Source organism: Eulemur rufifrons, chromosome 5, assembly GCF_041146395.1.
Source record: "Eulemur rufifrons isolate Redbay chromosome 5, OSU_ERuf_1, whole genome shotgun sequence".
In the NCBI taxonomy this organism is placed as follows: domain Eukaryota; kingdom Metazoa; phylum Chordata; class Mammalia; order Primates; family Lemuridae; genus Eulemur; species Eulemur rufifrons.
The window spans coordinates 51,592,794-51,611,843 of NC_090987.1; the positions used below are offsets into that span (position 1 = coordinate 51,592,794).

The window sequence follows — 19,050 nt, forward strand, 5'->3', positions numbered from 1 at the left end:
CTGACACCAAAGCAGTTAAGCAGTGAAAATGATCTGTTATAGTACTAAATCCAGCAATGAGAGGACAGGTTTGTATATATTCCCATGACCAAAATATAGGTATATTCAACCTCTCCTTGGTCTGTAAATTCTCCTTGTTCGGTTCAATTAGCCATTTCCAGTATAATGTGAATTGAGCTCATAAACTTCATTAAAAAGACCGTGCACCAAATGAGAAGACTTCTTTCAACTTTCCAGGACCATTGATAGACATTATAAAGATTTACTTTCCAAAAGTCTCATTTTAAATAAAACAAGGAAAAATTGTTTTGTAAAACCTCTTCAACAGTTGCAAATGGCAATTAATCTTAATGAATCATTAATAATTTTATTTCATAAATCTTATCTGAAAAATAAAATTTTAATTTTCCTTCCTCTAAATTCTAGCTTCCATGTGATATAGTCATCCCTTTTATTTCAATTCTACCATTCTGAGAACTAGTAGCAATATTGCATAGGAAACAAACCAAAGTTCTGAAATAAATTTTTCAAAATAATTATTCACAAGTAGATATTTCTATTAATAAAAAATGAGATGAAATTCATTAGTGAGAAGGGATGGTCTCAGAGATCTTGTCCTTGAATACAGCAAGAGTTGTCTACAAAACACTTGGATAAAGTTTCTTTCTCCAGGACAGCCAGAACAGCCATTCTAATATCAGAGTGTCAAAGTAAACAAGATAGTAAGTCTTAATCATTTAATTCCCCCAAAATTAAATTATATATATATATATAAAATGTGGAGTTTTCTTGATGTATTGGAATACACATATTGTAATCCACTAAAATATCCTAAGAAAATGTTGCTTGCCATACCTAACATCTCTAAAATAACTCTGGGTCCTAAGGAACTCAAAGTAGTGAAAGATAAAAAGTTCCACCAAATCAGAAATGCTTCCTAAGGGTTGTGCATAGGAGAGGTTTTGTATAGATTTAGACCAAACAGAATATTAGTCTTTCTAGACATTCATAATTACACTTTGTTTTCACATCCAATAAAGTGCTAATTTAAAACAGGGCAGGTGAAGTAGATGCTTCAATTACTAATGCTTTCCAATAAAATGAAGACTTGCTAATTCCAGCAGAGAAAAATCTGGCATACACTTTTTAATGTTTACACAAGGAAACCTTACTACATCAAATTAACTAGTAGAGACCACTCTGTTTTAGTGTGAAGGGCAACCACAGAATACTTGGGAATGATTCCATGACTCCTTTCCTTTTCAAGAACATAAACTCATTTAAATTAATCTCTATATGACACAAAGATCTTCAGTCTTGTTTACTATAAAGATAAACTAAGACTGCTAAAAGAGTATATTTTAAGCGTTCTCACCACAAAACAAAGATGTATGAGGTAATTCATATGTTAAACAGCTTGATTTGGCCATTCAACAATGCATATTTATGTTAAAACAATATGCAGTACACACACCGTAACTATATACAATTTTTACTTGTCAATTAAAAATAAGTAGATAGATACAGAAAGCTAAACTAATCAGAGCTTAGGTAAGTATATGTAGTGCTGTCCCTGGCAGACAATAGGACTCCACACATACTCATTGAATAAAATGAAAGAGTGACACTCCAACAAGGGACATTTCAGGCTAACCCGCAGTTGAAAACGTGAGAGTTCCGCTACGTTTGCCTGGAAAACGTGAGAGTTCCACGATGTTTGCCTGGTAGACTGGGCCCCCTGAGATCAGATCCCTGGGCTACTTTCTATTCCTCCAGGGTCACAATGGCTACTATATAAAAGCCCAAAAGGAATGAAGACAATGAATTCATGAATCTAATTCTGTGTTTCTCCCAACATTTGTTGTGTTAAGTAATTATTTATTATCTCAGACCATAGAAATACACCAACATTATGCAATAGAAAAAAGAATACAAAAATGCTAGTTGAAAATAGCTACACAGAATGCATTGGTGCATACATCTCCTCTAAAGAAATGTGCAGAATGCTCCACACCTAAAACCTTCAGAGTTAAAGCCAAAAGTTTCCGAAAGTAGGCAGTTTGGGGAGGAGGAGTACTGACCCAACATCACCTGCCCCTCTAGACGTTGTCAGGTGCCTCGTTGCCCAGCAGAAGCACTGGGCAGGGGTCAAGTCCCAGGATGAGGCCCTGGGAGAGATGACACAATGGTCCTTCCTGTTGGGAGAGTCAGGAAAAATCCAGTAGTGACTCCTGGTCCCTTTTCCTGCCCCTCAGAATAAACAAAACACTTTCATCTAAACACTAATGCTCCATTTTAATCATTGGACTGTACATGGTCAGATTTTTAACTTTCAAAGATCACTGGCAGAAATGGAGAAAATAGATTGAAAGAGCAAGATTAGAAGCATTATAAGAACTGGTATATGTTGAGAATAAATGTTTTTGTAGTTGGCAGTATACTAGACTAAAATTTTAAAAATATCTGAGGTCCAGATCCAGGTCTACCTTCTTGATATTTGACCACCAAAAAGAAAATTACTTAATTTTTCTGAGTTTCCATTTTCTCGTGTAAAATCTTCTTCCCCCTTCCATTTTCTCATGTGTAAATTGAAGAGAGTAATACCTATTTCAGAGCATTTGCAAGTATTAAAGGAGAGAAAGAACACACACACACACACACACACACACACACACACGATGTACCTGCCCTCTATCTGCCAGGCGTCCAGAGCAGGGATGGGATACTGCAGTTAACTAGAAAACCACAGTCCCAGCCCTGCTTGAGACTACAATCCAAAAAGTATGTGAATATGATTTATAAACTGAAATGTATCTGACAATTTAAAGACCCTTCTCTTAAGTCATCAGCATATTTACAGCACTTACGACGCTGAATGTGGTATTTCAACAATTTATAAATCCAACTTTGCCATTATCTCAAGATACTTGAGGCAGGAAATAAGCCATGCCTATCACACATACAACCAGACCCCTCTGTTTAGCTGACAAAATGCATGTTTAGTGCGTGCTGAAAGACCAGCACACTTCATCAAGAGGTTGAATTGTTTCCTCAGTAGATCTGAGGAAACCAAGGCACACTCCATTCTAAATAAAGGATCACCCTTCAGGGAAGAGCGTTCTGGTTTTATAAAGTCCTCTTGTAACCATAACGAAAGAGAAAAAGAAACTTCAAAGCCAGGATTAAGTAGCTGTCTGCCAGAAAAAGAGACGCCAGCCCAGGGCAGGACAGCATTCTGACCCTGCTGACAGTAGCTTCGCGTCCTTTCTTTGAGCACTGCCAATTTTTCCAGTGTTTAGAGGTCTCCTCCAGCATTGGCTTTCATCGACTTGATTGCGTGAAGTGGCTAGGCATGTCCGAGATAAGATAAGCCAAGAGAAATACAGGAGAGCCATTCACATCTACTAACTCCTGGCTCCAGTGCCGTGCACAGCTGCAGAGGAAGCCTCCAGCCCACGGGAAGATGGACAGACAAGCAGCACGTGACTGTGGTTTTATCCCCAGAGCTGTCAAAGCATGTGTAGTGGCTCTAGTTTTTCCCCCAATACGTTGACTTCCAGTCTGTACCTACCCCCTGGTCCCTCTTACGAGCAGGACTGCTGGGCAGTGTGTGTTTGAGCCGCCCCCTTCTGTCCCCCCAGCCCTCCAGGGGCCTACAGCACAGGGAGGTGGCTGACCCACACGGCCCCATGCACGGAGCTCGGCTGCTTCGGTTTAAAGTCTCTGTGCCCCTGTTTAAAAGTAAATATTCCCAGAAGTGTCAACACAAAGTTTTTTTCAGTCATGGCTGCTATCAAATCATTCATTTTCTGAAAGTGGGTTTTGGAGGTGAGGGCTGTTCTGTTGTCCGCCCAGCACGGCTTCCGTCGGCCCTCCCTGCTCACTTGCTTGGGCTCCTGTCACTGCAGGACATCAGCTGAGCTCCCTGCTCACCACGGTGACTCGTTCAGCTTCGTGCCACCAGGGCCCAGTGAAGGGCCCTGTTCACACGCTCCTCTGCCCACCTCAGCGCCAGCCTCTGGGCCCTCCCGCCACCGCTCCAACTGCTGCAGGGCACGCAGGACCTGGTGGACACCACTGGCAATTTGTTTATTCTGAGAACTACACAATAGCCTCTGGGCTACCTGAGGTCTAACGAGAATCTCAAGGGCAGGAGCCAGGCCTTGCACGCCTTTGGTCCTCCCAGAATCTAGCGGTGCTGGTTGACCAATAAATGTGGAAGGAATCAATGAAAGATCGACATCACAATAATTATTTATGTTTATTAATATTAAATGCTGACTACATGCCAAATACTGTGTTAACCGCACTTTAAATACATTAATTTTCTTAATTCTCTGGTCACCCTATGAGGCAGGTACTATTATTGCTACTTCCACTCTACAGATGAGATTGAGACCCAAACGAGTGCAGGAGGGAATGAATGTGGGGATGCCGCTTCCATCGCCACGGCACACACACACACTTCGGACGCTGTGCTCCGCGGCTGTGTGTCGCTGCAGGCCAGCCCCTCCCTGAGGTGCGGCGGGTACTGCAGGGAGGAAGACTGAGACTGGGTTCTTGTCTTCCTGGGATGAATGCTTTAGTCTTTAGTCGGAGGAAACTAATAACCAAAGAGGCAAGACAAGAGAAAGTGCTGTGGTGTGACAGTGAGTGACGGGGCAGGGATGTAGGTGGAGCAGAAACAGGTCCCTGAGTAGGTGACATATGAGCCAAGACCCAGAGGAAATTGCCCATCAGAGCAGAAAGCAAGTACAAAGGCCTTAACTCACAAACGGCTGAACCTGAGTAGTAAAAACAACGCAAGCGTGGTTAGAGGGCGTAGGAGCCATGGGCTTTACAGTGTTTGCTGAGTGTTTGCTTTTTAAGTGCTGGAGGGTTTAAAGCAGAGGAATGACATCTGACCTCACTGTTAAAAGACCCAGGTGGCTGGCAGTGGAGAGTGGACAACACAGAAGCATCTAGAGCAGGAGGACCCTCAGGAGGCAGCCGTCCAGTCGAGAGGAGGTGAGGATGGTGCAGGAAGCTGTTTGACTTGTTTCAAATCCTTTGTTGGTTTTTCACTATTTTGCTGTTAGACCTGAAAATGTGTGTAGCCTGGTTATTTTCAGGTATTCTATAGCCATTGGATTATCTAGTTTCTAAGACTGTTTCTCTACTTTGGGTCACCTTGTGGTTTTTTTTTTTTTTTTTTTTTTACAATAAATAGTATAAATGTAAGTCAGTGAGCATATATAGAAAAGGACAATCACATCTGTTCTTTTGCACTGATGGGCCTGACAGGGACCACCCATCAGGGTTGGCTTCATGCACACACCTAGAAAGAGAGATTTGGGGTTTTCTGAAAGTCCCCCTTATCTCAGAATAAACTCCTTCATTGGTTAGTACAAAATTCCAAGAGTCCAAAAGTCCAGAATTTTCCAATGTGTCTTCCCAGACCATCAGTGCCAAGGGTAACAAATAGGGGTTCTGTGGCCAAATAGGTTTGGGAAACATTATCTATTATACGAAATTCTTAGAAAGTCACAATTTGCAGTAGATGCTACGTTCTGAACAGTCTTGCCATGCAGAACATTTAATTTAGTTAGCCCAGCATTTCTCAAAAATATCTAATCATAAACTCTTAACTCACTGTCATAAATTATTGAAAGAAGATATTGAACATCTATGTAAAATAAAAATGTTTCCCAACAGGAATTATATCACAAAATTCAAAGAACCCCTTGAAGAGAAAGAAAGAACAATAGATGACTTGGTGACAGAAAAATCAGGCTGGAGGGGTGTTGACACTAAACTGCAGACACCACAGACCACCTCTGAACCTCTTTTATATTTGTCCCCCTGTGTTGTTTAATGTTAAAGGAGAACAAAGAAATTAGGCCAGCAAAAAAATCTTTTCTTATGTTTTTCTATTAAGAAATGAGATAGAGACCAAGTGTCCACAATTGAACCAGGAATACACGGATGGGAAAGTATAAATGGTAATATTTAGAGACTTTCAAAATAACATTTTAAAAAACTGTCAAACTCCTTTTGGGCAATAGCCAAAAAAGAAACCTAGAAAGCAGTAATGTCAAAAGTGATAAAAAGATATTAATCAACAAAAAATCAGACAGGAGTTTTCTTTGACACTGAAGTAAACAAAAGCCAGTGCTATTTAAGACAGGAAAGGCTGGGCACATGAACATCTTGGGATACTGTATGATTTTGGCGAGTGCTGGAAAATGTATATAGCTCTCATGGAGTGAGGGGGGGACAGGAAAAATTGGTCCAAATCAGAGGATGATTTTTTAGAAAGTGACTGAAAGAAACGAAATCACCAGGGGACTATTAAAACCCTACTTCAAATGTTCTTTTTAAGAAAATGTCTTATATGCATGCTCAAATTTATAAAACATGATGATAGTATTGGTTACATTACAAAGGTATTCTCAACAAGGGTTGTTTGACCAGCATACTTCTCCCTCCCTGCAAGGCCAGTGCTATGTTTAACATGTACCTTCCATTTATTTATTTTTGTTGTTGCTGTGATTGCCTTAGGGGTCTTCTTCATAAATTCTTTGCCTGGGCCAATGTCTATAAGGGTCTTTCCTACATTTTCTTCCAGAATTCTAATAGTTTCACACCTAAGGTTTAAGTCTGTTATCCACCGTGATTTGATTTTTGTAAGAGGTGAAAGCTGTGGGTCCTGTTTCAGTCTTCTACATGTGGTTATCCAGTTTTCCCAGCACCATTTATTGAATAGGGATTCTTGTCCCCAGAGTATGTTTTTGTCTGCTTTGTCAAAGATTAGATGGCTATATGAGGATGGTTTTATACCTGGATTTTCTGTTCTGTTACACTGATCTGTGTCCCTGCACTTGTGCCAATACCATGCAGTTTTAATAACCACAGCCTTGTAGTATAGTTTGAATCTGGTAAATTAATACCTCCCATTTTGTTTTTATTGCTTAAAATTGCTTTTGCTAAACGGGGTCTTCTCTGGTTCCGTACAAAGCGTAAAATTATTTTTTCTATATCTGTGAAAAATGGTGTTGGTAATTTAATAGGGATTGCATTGAATAAATAAATGGGGCCTGATTAAATTAAAAAGCTTCTGCACAGCTAAAGAAACAGTCACGAGAGCAAACAGACAACCTACAGAATGGGAAAAAATTTTCGAGTGCTACACATCGATAATGGACTGATAACAAGAATCTATTTAGAACTCAGGAAAATCAGCAAGAAAAAATCAAACAACCCTATCAAAAAGTGGGCAAACGACATGAATAGAAATTTTTCAAAAGAAGATAGAAGAATGGCTAACAAATATATGAAAAAAATGCTCAACATATCTAATCATCAGGGAAATGCAAATCAAAAGCACAATGAGATATCACTTAACTCTAGTGAGAATGGGCTTTATCAAAAAGTCCCAAAACAGTACATGTTGGCATGGATGCGGAGAGACAGGAACACTCATACACTGCTGGTGGGACTGCAAACTAGTGCAACCCCTGTGGAAAGCAATATCGAGATACCTTAAACAGATACAAGTAGACCTTCCATTTGATCCAGCAATCCCATTATTGGGCATCTACCCAAAAGAACAAAAGACATTCTATTACAAAGATATCTGCACCCGAATGTTTATAGCAGCACAATTCACAATTGCAAAGATGTGGAAACAACCCAAATGCCCATCAATACATGAGTGGATTAGTAAAATGTGGTATATGTATACCATGGAGTATTATTCAGCTATAAGAAATAACGGTGATATAGAATCTCTTTTGTTCTCCTGGAGAGAGTTGGAACCCATTCTACTAAGTGAGGTATCCCAAGAATGGAAAAATAAGCACCACATGTACTCACCAACAAATTGGTTTCCCTGATCATCACCTAAGTGCACATTTGGGAATAACACCAATTGGGTGTCGGACAGATGTGGGGGGTGGGGGGAGGGGATGGGTGTATACCTACATGATGAGTGCGGGAATGGACACGCTTGAAGCTCTGACTCGGGGGGGCAGAAATGCAATGTGGCTCTAAAGCAAGGCAACAGCAAACGTGATGATGCTTTGAAAATTATTGCTAAAGAGGTTTGCCGTTGTTAATGAAAAATTCTAGGGAGCTGGAGAAGTCCTGAAAATACAGGCTCACAAGATACAAGGCCCATTTTATGACTATCTTGCTTCCCATAGCCTTGTAATCTGACCTTTAATCCTCTCTCCTGAGTGAAGATGGGGTGCCAGAGGCTGAGTGCTGGAGCAACTCTGTCTAGCTTGCAGGTGGCAGGCCTGGCTCTAACTAAGAAAGCGTCACTGCTTACCAGCTAAACTGACTCTGGGTGCCGAGGTCAGCAAGGGTCAGGAGTAGCCAGGCATGAGCAAGGTCTAATATTTAACTTGAAAAAGGAAGGGGGAGGAGTGGAAATGCAGGGAGCCCACACCTGCATAGCTAGTGCTGAGGCCACAACAGCAACACCTGCATGGGGAGCCCTCCCCTGTGACTCTCTTACCTACACAAACCTGATGTCTTTGCTCAGCCTCCCTTTGCCTTTTATGGATAATAGAATTATCTAGCTAAGATCCCATAAGATCTACAATGTCACTACAATGGTATACTAATTACATTCAGTATTTTACTCAAAATATCTTTTTCTGATCCAAGTCTTATTTATACAGTTCTACGTTCCCATAAAATTGTTTTCCCTTAATTAGTAACTATAATGTAGTTTGATTTTCTTTATAGCCATGTCTGATCACAAACTATGGGTGGTAAAATTCCTTTATTTCTGCATATACACAAAGGCAATTCAAAACTAAAGGTGATCACGCATCTTGTTCTTGTTATTACGACTGCGGGCGATGCTGGGTCGGTGTGGTTCCGTGCCAGCAGCAAGTGAGGGGGGATGGGCAAGACTCCAGGATTGCCAGGCCCACACTAGAATGTCTCTCCCTCACAACCAACTGTTCTGTAAAATCCTGAATCAAATTATCTAACACGATAAAAAACTATTTTCCTTAGTAGTGCCTAACCTTTTAGTGAGAGCACATTCTAAGTAATGTATTTATGATGGTTATTAAGAGGCCAGAACAATTTAAATATGAAACTTCTGGTGTGTAGGTAAAAAGTGGTGATTTGTAGCCATGCCTTTTAATATTAAAAAAGGATGTGCAGAAATATTACTCTAAGAATCATGAAAATATGTCTTAGCCTTGAACACCTCATTCTAGAGACGATGTAATTCTGTGACTTGGCAAAGTCACAAGCCTCGTTATGAACAGGACCCAGACTTGTTCATCAGACCTTCAGACCAGGGCCCTGTCCACACCGTGCACTGCCTGGGTGGATTCTCTGGGGGCCGAGTTCCTGCTGCAGCGCCCAAGCCCATGCTGCGGGCAGCCAGGGACAGTCCCGGGAAAGCAGAAAGGGGGAGGATGTGGCAGGGCCAAGGATGGCTCATTGCTGACATCCTTCCATGGTGGGTCAACATTACCAGCTTGTTAAGGGTGTACATTCTCCCTCCTTTTCTGTACCTGTGGCCAAAACTGCTGACCTAGAGGATGTGACCACAAGAGAAAACAGATCGATTTGTGTGGTTCCAGTAGAGCCGAAAACATTTTAAAAAATAATATGCACTTCAAAGAGGGTACTCGAAGATTTACCATCATCAAATGGGTTTTTCCTTTTCTATTCACTACAAAGCAAGTAAAAGGTGTTAAATGCCATACTGATAAAATTCACATTTATGAGAGTCACAGATAGTATAAATTAGACTGCTATAAATTTTATATTCAAAGACTTCAAAACCAATGGCGATAGAAAGCTAGACCTAACTCTATTTTCAGACTTCTGAGAATGTTTTAATTAGCCAGTTGGCAAATATTTCTTCAGTGCTCACTGTGTATTACAGCCCTTGCTGGAGAGCTGAAGGGTAATGATCAGACACAATCTTTACAGTTTGAAAAGCCTACAATTCAAGAAATCTTTTTTGAAATGGCTGCCATCTATATGTTAAGCAGTACATTCAGTGCTGGGGGTATCAGCAAGGATTATACAGTGTCCTTGAACTTGCAGACACACAGAAGAGAAGAGAGATCATACAGTTAAGCACAAAACTCTGTGCTGAGTATTAACAAAGGAGGGGGTGAACGCAGAGGAAATAATTCATTCTGCCTGGGAAGGAGCATCAAAGAAAGAGAAAGATGTCACAGTTGTCATATTGTTTCAAAGGTAACAATGAACACAGGCACAGAGGCCACCAGCATATCTGATTGGGGGATGGTGCGAGGACAAGGCCACCCACCTTTGACAGGTCATGTTCCAAGGCTTCCTGTACGCTGATTGGAGCTCAAGTTATCTGCCCAAGGAAACTGTGTTTCTCTTGATGAGCAGGAACTCAAACTAGCCAACGCATTTTACTCAACTAATAGCAATGCCTAACTTCTGAGTCTGGAACTGTCTATGTAAGAGCTGCTATTTATTTATGTCTGGCACTGCTCAAAACACTTTATAAGCATTTTCATCCAAACTGTGCAACAATCCTCTCAGTTAAGTACTATTACTATCAACTCATGTTACAGATGAAATATCTCAAAACCAGAGAGGTAAAACAACCTGATCAAGGTTATACAGCTGCATGACGAAGCCAAGATCTGTGCCCAAACAATCCAGCTTTACAGCTGGGCTTCTCAATCAGGATGGCACAGTTCCCCTTAAATGTCAGAAACCATATAATGCAAAAAGAAAAAGAAAAGAAAAAGAAAAAAAAGAAGGAGGAGGAGGAGGAAGAGAAAGATTTTTATGTCCTGTTTTCTCATATAGAGCTGACCCTGAGAAAGATGTGCTACTGTCTGTGTTGAAACTCTTCTTGATAAGTTCTTAAATGTCCAGTGAAACTATGATCCCCTAAAAAAAAACCCTGGGCATCTGGATTATACCCATATCCACCATTTAAAAACTCTTTCTCCCATTCATTTAAAATGTCCATCCAATCCCAACTGGAAGGTAGGATGAAAATAAGCTATTTGAACCAACTTATATTAATATGCGGGTAACAAATAGCCATTTAATCTTCCCACAGATACTTGCACTTTAAGTGAAGAGACTTGTTACTCAAGGAAATGGGATGGGAAAAGTAAAATGAAAATGTTATTGGCAGTGTAACAGGGTCCTTCCTCAAGGGGACCTGGCTTCCCCTTCACTTAAGGGGTTCTGCACTTTCTGTAAACTGCTCAAGTCTGGGAATTGCTTGAGGGGCCGTGACTCTCTGATTCAAGCTAGACTTTTGTGCATTTGACCTAGAGCTCTTCTGCTTAATGCAAATCAAGTCACAATTCAGAAAATGGCCCATCTAATTTCACTTCTAGAAACAGTAGCCAAGGCCAATGGTCTGCAAGTCAGGCCATTCTCATTGCTGCTATGCCCCACCATCCATGATGGTACCACGCCCACCTGCTCTTTGGTGATCAAGGGCTGCCATGTGGCCTGTCCCACCCAGATCCAACTATCCACACTGCATTTAAGGATCCCCAGTGAGTGGCAGCAGCTCCCACTGTGATTTCTGACCGGCAGAGGAGAGCGACCACAGAGTTCCTCACAAATATCTCACAGTCATGGTAGAAGGTGTGTCCTTTGGACCCTCCCGAGGTGGCTGAGCAGAACTTTTATTTTAAACCCACTTAACACCCCAGTCTCACTAAGCCTTTGGAGACCTTCCTCCACAGTGTACCAAGGGAACTCATTTTTACTTCATTTAGTGTAGGCCACCTTTTGGTCCACATTTCAGCTAACCAAGCAGACAAACTGTAAGCGCCCTTTCTAACCCCTGGAGGTAGAATTTTGAATTCACAAGCTCTGCTTGGTGGGCCCATATCGATAAATTATGTCCAGTCCAACTTTATGTTCCTTCCTTGATTACTCCACTCCCTAATACACACTCCCACACATGTTCCCCAGATTTCCCTCTATATAAATTGGGAAAATTAGGTAGTTCTTTTGGAGTAGGGCACATCTCCTCATGGGTCACACTTTGCACCTCACCGTTAGGGGCCTGCAGGGATTAGTCTAGCTGCAGGTCTAGAAGCAAAGAAAGTGGTGAAGTAGTTCTCAGAGATCAGCAGGGTCTGCAAGGCACATTGACTGCTTTCATCTGCAGGAGTCAGAGACTGGTGTTGCTATCAGCATGCTAACATCTATTGTCTCGCTGTCACCTCGACAGACCCACCTTTCTCACCTTAACACCAAAATGAAGAAGACATTCCCCAGCTTCCTTGGCAGTTAGGTTGGTGGCTAAGATTGTGAAATTCAGGCTCAGCATGCGAGCAAAAGTGATTCACACAGCTTCCCGGCTGTGCCCTTAGCGCATGAAGAGGGAGTGTCTCTCCTGCATGTGCTGCCTCTGACCTCCAGCCTGATGTGGACACAGTAACAGGCTGTCTTGAGCCACAGGGATGAGAACAACCCCCATGGGACTGCAGAGCAGCGGCTGAGTCCCGGGAAGCCTCATGGAGCAGAGCCGGCACACCCACTCCACTGCATCTTGAGGACTGTGGGAGAGAAATAAAGTTTGTCTTATCTAAGTCTCCTTACCCTGAGAAATCTAAAGGAAAAGAGGACTCACAAAAAGCAAATTGTCTTTGCTTGGAACTGGCTGAAAGGGCCGCCCATCAACATACTTGTCACCAGGACAGGAATAGGAGCCTACGGGCCCAAACCAGGTGGTGCACTGGCAACTATGTTGCCCGATTTGGCCAGGTTAAAGCTGGAATATAACTGACCACTTAGAAAGTCCCCAAATACCCTTCTCTGAAGAACAGAGTCTGCAGGGCTGTGAGCAGGGGAAGGCACATCCGGCCCCGCACCAGGAAAAGACAGAAAGAGGCCACGAGGCCATCGTGGAGGCTTGAGGTTCTCTAGGATGCAGGACACACAGGACACGAAGCCAGGCAACACATGTGTGGACCAAGATGAAAAAGAGAGGCCAAATCTAGAGCAACATCTACAAACGAGGTACTTGGTGTGGACAGCACTTGCACCTAAGGGACAGTGGCACCAACAGTCTCATCACAAATGTGCAGGTTAAGCAGTGGAGGGACAGCTTGTTCACCTGACCTAGAACTTTTCTGAGCACATCAGAGAAGGCTGCAGGGGAAGATAGATGCTTGGTGTTGATCAAGTAGAATCTAAAGCAGGGTGGAGAGTTTGGAGTTGGAAAAACTGCTGCAGGGACAGTCATCTGATTTGGGTCATTATTTATTCTAATAACTTCTGAAGAGAGTAAAGTCTCATCAAAAGCTTCATCCCCAGGTGATGAGTGAAATTGCCACAAAAAGCCCAAGTAGGTCCTGGCAGAACTAACCTCCAGATAGAACAAATCCATTCCTATTTTATAAAATGTACTTCAAATTTGCAAATTCATATATAAAGAAAGTTTAAATATGTCCATTTATAATATCCTGACTTAATACAGAATTGTGTCCAACCAGTACAGCACAAGAAGAATTCAAAAACAGCAAGTAATAATCAAGAAGACCAGAAAACGTCACCATCCTATATGATATAGCAAGGCAAACAGAAATTGTATGTATATTACTCAGGAGCCATGAAAAACATTTTTTAAAACGGTAACTATTATACAGCTTTTTTAAAAAACCCACCAATAGATAGAAAAATGCAAAATTATGCTACCTCTCTTAAATTTCAAAAATAATTTAGCTAAATGCCAATTACATAATTATTGGACAGTACAAAGATGAGGAAGTTGCTGAACACTGTATGTCTGATGGGCTCTGCACGGATGCTCAGCATGTGCTCCAGGGCTCCTCGCTGTTCTGGTCTTGCTGTGTCCTGGGTGGGTCTGAAAGCACAAGTGGAGGCTCTGAGGAATGTGGCAAACCTGATACTGACAGCCAAATGTTTTTTAAATGTTTTCCAAATACAGCTTTGTGATTAGCCTCAATTCAATGGGATATTTTATTTATCTTGTTTGCTTTATTCCATGTTCTCAAAACTACTTAAAACTACAAATCTTACAAAATCTAATGTTGTACATTACATACCTAGTATCATCCTATTATTCTTAATTGTTCTTTGATATCCAGGTGGGCTTATACCATTCTAAATTCTCCTGAATATTTACACAAAAAATTATAATATTATACACATTGTTACTATGTAACTTCATATACAACTATTAGTAGCACAAGGATCCAAAAGGAAAATGCCTTGTTAAAAATAAAATCAAATCATATTAAATAAAGATTAAAATGATACCCTAGTATTAGAAAGACAAAAGTAAACACTATTAATATTGTTCTAAGGAGAACATATTATTTAATCGAAGGAATGCAGCTGCAGATACACGGAATATTGAGTAAAGCTAGTGAGATAGATCCTGATGATTAAAAATCCTCCCCGCCACACACACACCAAATTTCCCATAATTTGGCTCTAGGAAGGCACTAAGTTGCCTTCCTATGAATCCCACGTACTCGGATCAGCCTCCTCCTGGTCCATGCTACGACCTGTTAGTCTGTTAATTTCGACTGAGACATTCCCCAAGCATCCCTGCTCTCTGCTCATCTTCATACGGTAATGCAGCACCTGCAGTGTGTCAGCATTGTACAAGGTGTGCTGTGCACACTATCTCACAACCACTCAAAGACGGAGATATGAATGTCTCCATTTTACAGAAAGGAAAATGAAGCAAACAAACAAAACAACTCTACAATTACATAGTGAAGGGCAGAGCCAGGATGTGGACAGGAGTCTCTTAAATTGCCACATGGCAACACCGTCCTCCCCTAAAGATGACCTTCAAAGTGACCTGCTTATCTCTGACTATGAACAAAGGCACACTGCCTGAAAGCAACACACCTGTTTACAGAACGACAGCATGGACACGCAGCTGCAGCCCCCACGGCTCAGCAAAGTGCTCGTGCCCATCCGCATTGACAAAATACTTTATTTTAGAATGAAACTATACTTTTCTACTACTTTTTTCATCTCTGAAAGTGAAGAATAGTATCTACCTATATAAGGCTGAGAAGGTGTGACAGAAAAGAAAGTTACTTTATTACATGCTTTCCGTGAATCCTTTAGCAGCTGAAACCGCCTACCACCGAGAGCTACAGACACAGCAACAGGGGACACTAACACTGATCTGAGAAAAATCAGCTTCATTCATTCGTCATTCTTGGACTGTGTGTAAGTGTGATTTCAAAAGGATGTAGAATATGTAGAGAAAAATATATTATGGTGTAAAAAGAAAATTACTATTAGATAACGTACCTATATCTATTTCAAAAGTGATCCCATATTTTTACTCAGACTATAATCCAACTATCTCTAAAGGGAATTTTAGAGATTCTTTCTGGATTTTCAATGTTTTTTCTCAGAGCACCAGTTGTGGAAGAATCAGTCCTCTTTTCTGCTCTGCTCTTTCCTAAGCTCTGGTCACTTTATTTAGGGGAAGCACCAGCCATGGCATCTGGCTGTCCCGTTCTCCCTCTGTTCTGCCCCAGCCAGGCTTCCTCTTCCCTCCCCCTGAAAATTGGTAAGTGGGTCTTCTAGGCAAGACTAGGCGAGATGGAATGAATGGGTCAGGAGGGTGAATAAAAACACACCAGTCCATTCCTGACCCTGGAATAAACTCAAATAATATACCTAGACATGGGTGTTACAGTAGCATCATGTTAAAAGAAGATAAATGTAAAAATATTTGTAAAATGTTCAAAAATTATCAGATACTATTATAATTATTAAAGATTCTATAATATGGCCAGGCATGGTGGCTCGTATCTGTAATCCTAGCACTTTGGGAGGCCAAGGCGGGAGGATCACTTAAGGCGAGGAGTTCAAGATCAGCCTGAACAACATAGTGAGACCCTGTCACTACAAAAAATACAAAAATTAGCTGGGCATAATGGCACATGGCTGTAGTCCGAGCTACTTGCGAAGCTGAGGCAGGAGGATCCCTTGAGCCCAGGTGCTGGCAGTTTCAGGAACTATGAAGATGCCACTGTACCCTACCTGGGGTGACAGAGTAAGATCCTATCTCAAAAAAAAAAAGAAAGGATTCCAAAATATTATGGAAAGTTTTCGCCTGTTTTTTTCCCCTCATATATTATGTGTAAGAAAAAACTCAGATGGCTACCAAGTAGTCACAGATATTTTTGGAGATACTTAAAATTTTCAGTCACTATGGATGTGGGCATATCTGCCACTGATGTTCATTTTAAATGGTAAACAACATATTCTATGCTGGCTTTGTTTTGCTTTTAATACTCAAGAATCACACAACACCTACATCGAAGAGTACTGATTTCACTTATCACTTCCCTTTCAATTTCTTTCACAGGGGGGAAATAAAACCCTAAACAACAGATTAAACACAATGGAAGTTATTTTTTAATATCCATCCATTAGGTGAAAAGACTAGGGCATCTCTGTGAAGGAAAATTTCAACATCAGTGTTAGAGAAATGGGTTTAAAGGAGAAAATATATAAGCTTCTGCAAAGGCTTGGCTTTGAAGGCTGCCTTTTCCAAATATAAAAATAGATAGCTAAAATGTAAAATCAATTCTAATAGCAAGCAGATCATTGCACTCTCCATGCTCAGGATATTAGGGAAACCTGAATATCTGATTTAGTAGCACCTTGGGAGGAAGGAGACCTGAAAACCCTCCAATAACCTTGAAAATCTCCACTTCCTGTAGAAGAGAAGCAAATGCTCAAATAAGGCGACATCTACCCAGTGCTCTTTGGTACCTATAAGTATAGCAATTAGAAGGCATCATTAATCTTCCAGGATGTGGGTTATTTTTCCTAAGCAGCAACATGTGAGGGGCTCAGTCTGTGTCCAGTCCAGCTCTGGCTCTCCCCCAGCTGGGGGGCCGTCCATCTCCTCTGCTTGCCCCAGGCCAGGTTTCCGAGAGGCTGGGAACACAGCAGGCTCTAGGCTGAGTTGGGGGACCACAGCCTTCTACCCGCTACACTCACACTCATAACACCCTCTCATACATGCACACGCCATTCACACTCACATACGTGCACTCTTACACACTCACACACGCTCACACAGACACTCACACATATACACTCTCATACACCCAGGTCAGCCTCCCTGTGCCCAGAGAGGTGTGGGAGTCCCGAGGAGAGAGTTGGTCAAGGAAAACAGCCCAAGAATCCTCCCAGCGCTCAGGTGTCCTGGAAGCAGCAGAGGAGCAGGTGAGGGGTCCCAGGGCTACTATCTTGGTGTCCCTGGAAGCCCAGCTCCTCCCAACCTCCCAAGCCCAAACCTACAGGAGGTGAACACCGCTGGGGTCACTGCCAAGTGCAGTGGAAGAAGCTGGGTCCAGATAGGGGTGGAGGAGCCAGGCCTGGACCTCAGCCTCTGGGCAGTCACCCCTGCTCTGCCCCAGGCCACTGGAGCCCCTTTGGCACCTTACGCCTTCTGCGCCCCCCACACCACCCCCTTTAGGCCCCCCTCACCCTCTGGAACTGTGGCCTGGCCAGTTCCTCTCTGGAGGGCACAGCACTACAGTCCCACTGAAGGGCTTTGCCAGAGGTGAAACACCAAGGCTGGCAGCAATCAATGCCATAGTGCCAATCCCAGTGGCTGTAGGGCATGGGACATGGGGTCAGGTGAACTGAGTCCTACAGGAGCCCAAGCTCAGGGTAGGTGGTGCAGTCAGCGGGTTATCCCTGCTGTCATTTCACTTGGCTCATGGTGCAAGTCAGAGTGGACCCAGCTGGCTGCAGGGGACCACTGCCCAGTTCTTCCAACAATCGCAGGGAGGGGCTGGCCGGGGAGAGGGCAGAGAGGGAAGAGGGGAGATGGCGAACTAGAGGGACTGTGGGGGAAGTGAGGGGGGATGGAGGGGCTGCGGAGGAAGAAGAGTGGCTTCTGACCTAATACCACTTCCCAGGTCCCCTCCCCTGTCAACATCCACCACTACAAATCGCCTCTCATGCTAAAAGCCTCTTGTTAACTCTAGCACTAGCTACCAATGGGCAAACAGTAGACGTGCCTGGCACAGTGCCAGGCGCTTCAGCTACAGAGACGATCCCAGAACAGTGGCACCACTTGTGTGTAACGCACCCAAAAAAATCTTTCCCCAAATCGCTTTCCGAACTGCGGATGAAAAGGTCCATATTCGCTGTGTGGAGCTGCGCTCCTCATCTACCCAGGTGCTTGTTAAGGACAAAGACTCCTGCGAAACGGTCCTGCCTGGAAATTCGAACTGCAAGTAGAGGGCAAGGGCGGCGTGCACACGCGGGCCCCTCGCGTGGCCACGGCTTGCTTCCGCTTGGAGAGCCCTGCCGGGTTTTCCGCGGAGGTTCCTTGAGTTGACACCTCCTGGACGCTTCACTCACTAAGCGTGTCACAAAAATCCTCCCGGTAGCCGGCATGGACCCGCACGCACCAAGTGCGCTAGAGCCCCCTTTCAATTACTTGCGCAAATAATGCAGCACAGGTGTGATCTCGAGTCATCGACCTCTGGCGACATGCAGAAAGTTGGCCATTTCTGCGACGGCAACGCCCTCTCTGTAAATGCAATTGCTACGTGGTTAAAAGTGTTCTGTTTTCTAGGTCTGGAGGGCGGGGAAAGAGGGAAGGAAGGGCGCATTCTTCGGTCGCCCTTAGGCTTAGGCGTCAATGTCACAGCACTGTCTATTTGAGGAGAAACTCAGAAAGTCCCCCACTCCAAGAACGCTGCACCCGGTTGCTTTTCACGCCCTGCCAGCCCTGTGGAAACGGCGCGACGCTCTGTCTGGGCGTCAGGGAGGCTTCCTTGGGGCCCTCCCGGAAGCCTCGCCAGTCCCAGGGAGTTCCAACCCCGCTTTCTAACCCTTTAAATATCTGGAGAGGGCGGCGCTGGGAGGGCGGGACTACGTCTTGTGGGTCAGTAGCCTCAGCATCCAGCACTTTTGCAGTAGGGGCTTTTGTGTTGCTAAATGAAAGTAAGAAACTTCAAAGCGTGTTTCCCAGTACCTTGCCCCTCCTTTTCTTTTTAGAACTCCAGGAGTCGTTCTCTTCTTCCTTCACAGCTGCTGGGATGT

General features: G+C 43.1%; 1 protein-coding gene across 3 annotated transcripts in view; it reads right to left on the reverse strand.

Moving 5' to 3' along the window:
• Positions 1 to 19,050, reverse strand: part of PIEZO2 (piezo type mechanosensitive ion channel component 2) — a 459,581-nt gene that overhangs the window by 439,051 nt on the left and 1,480 nt on the right. The window lies entirely within an intron of this gene.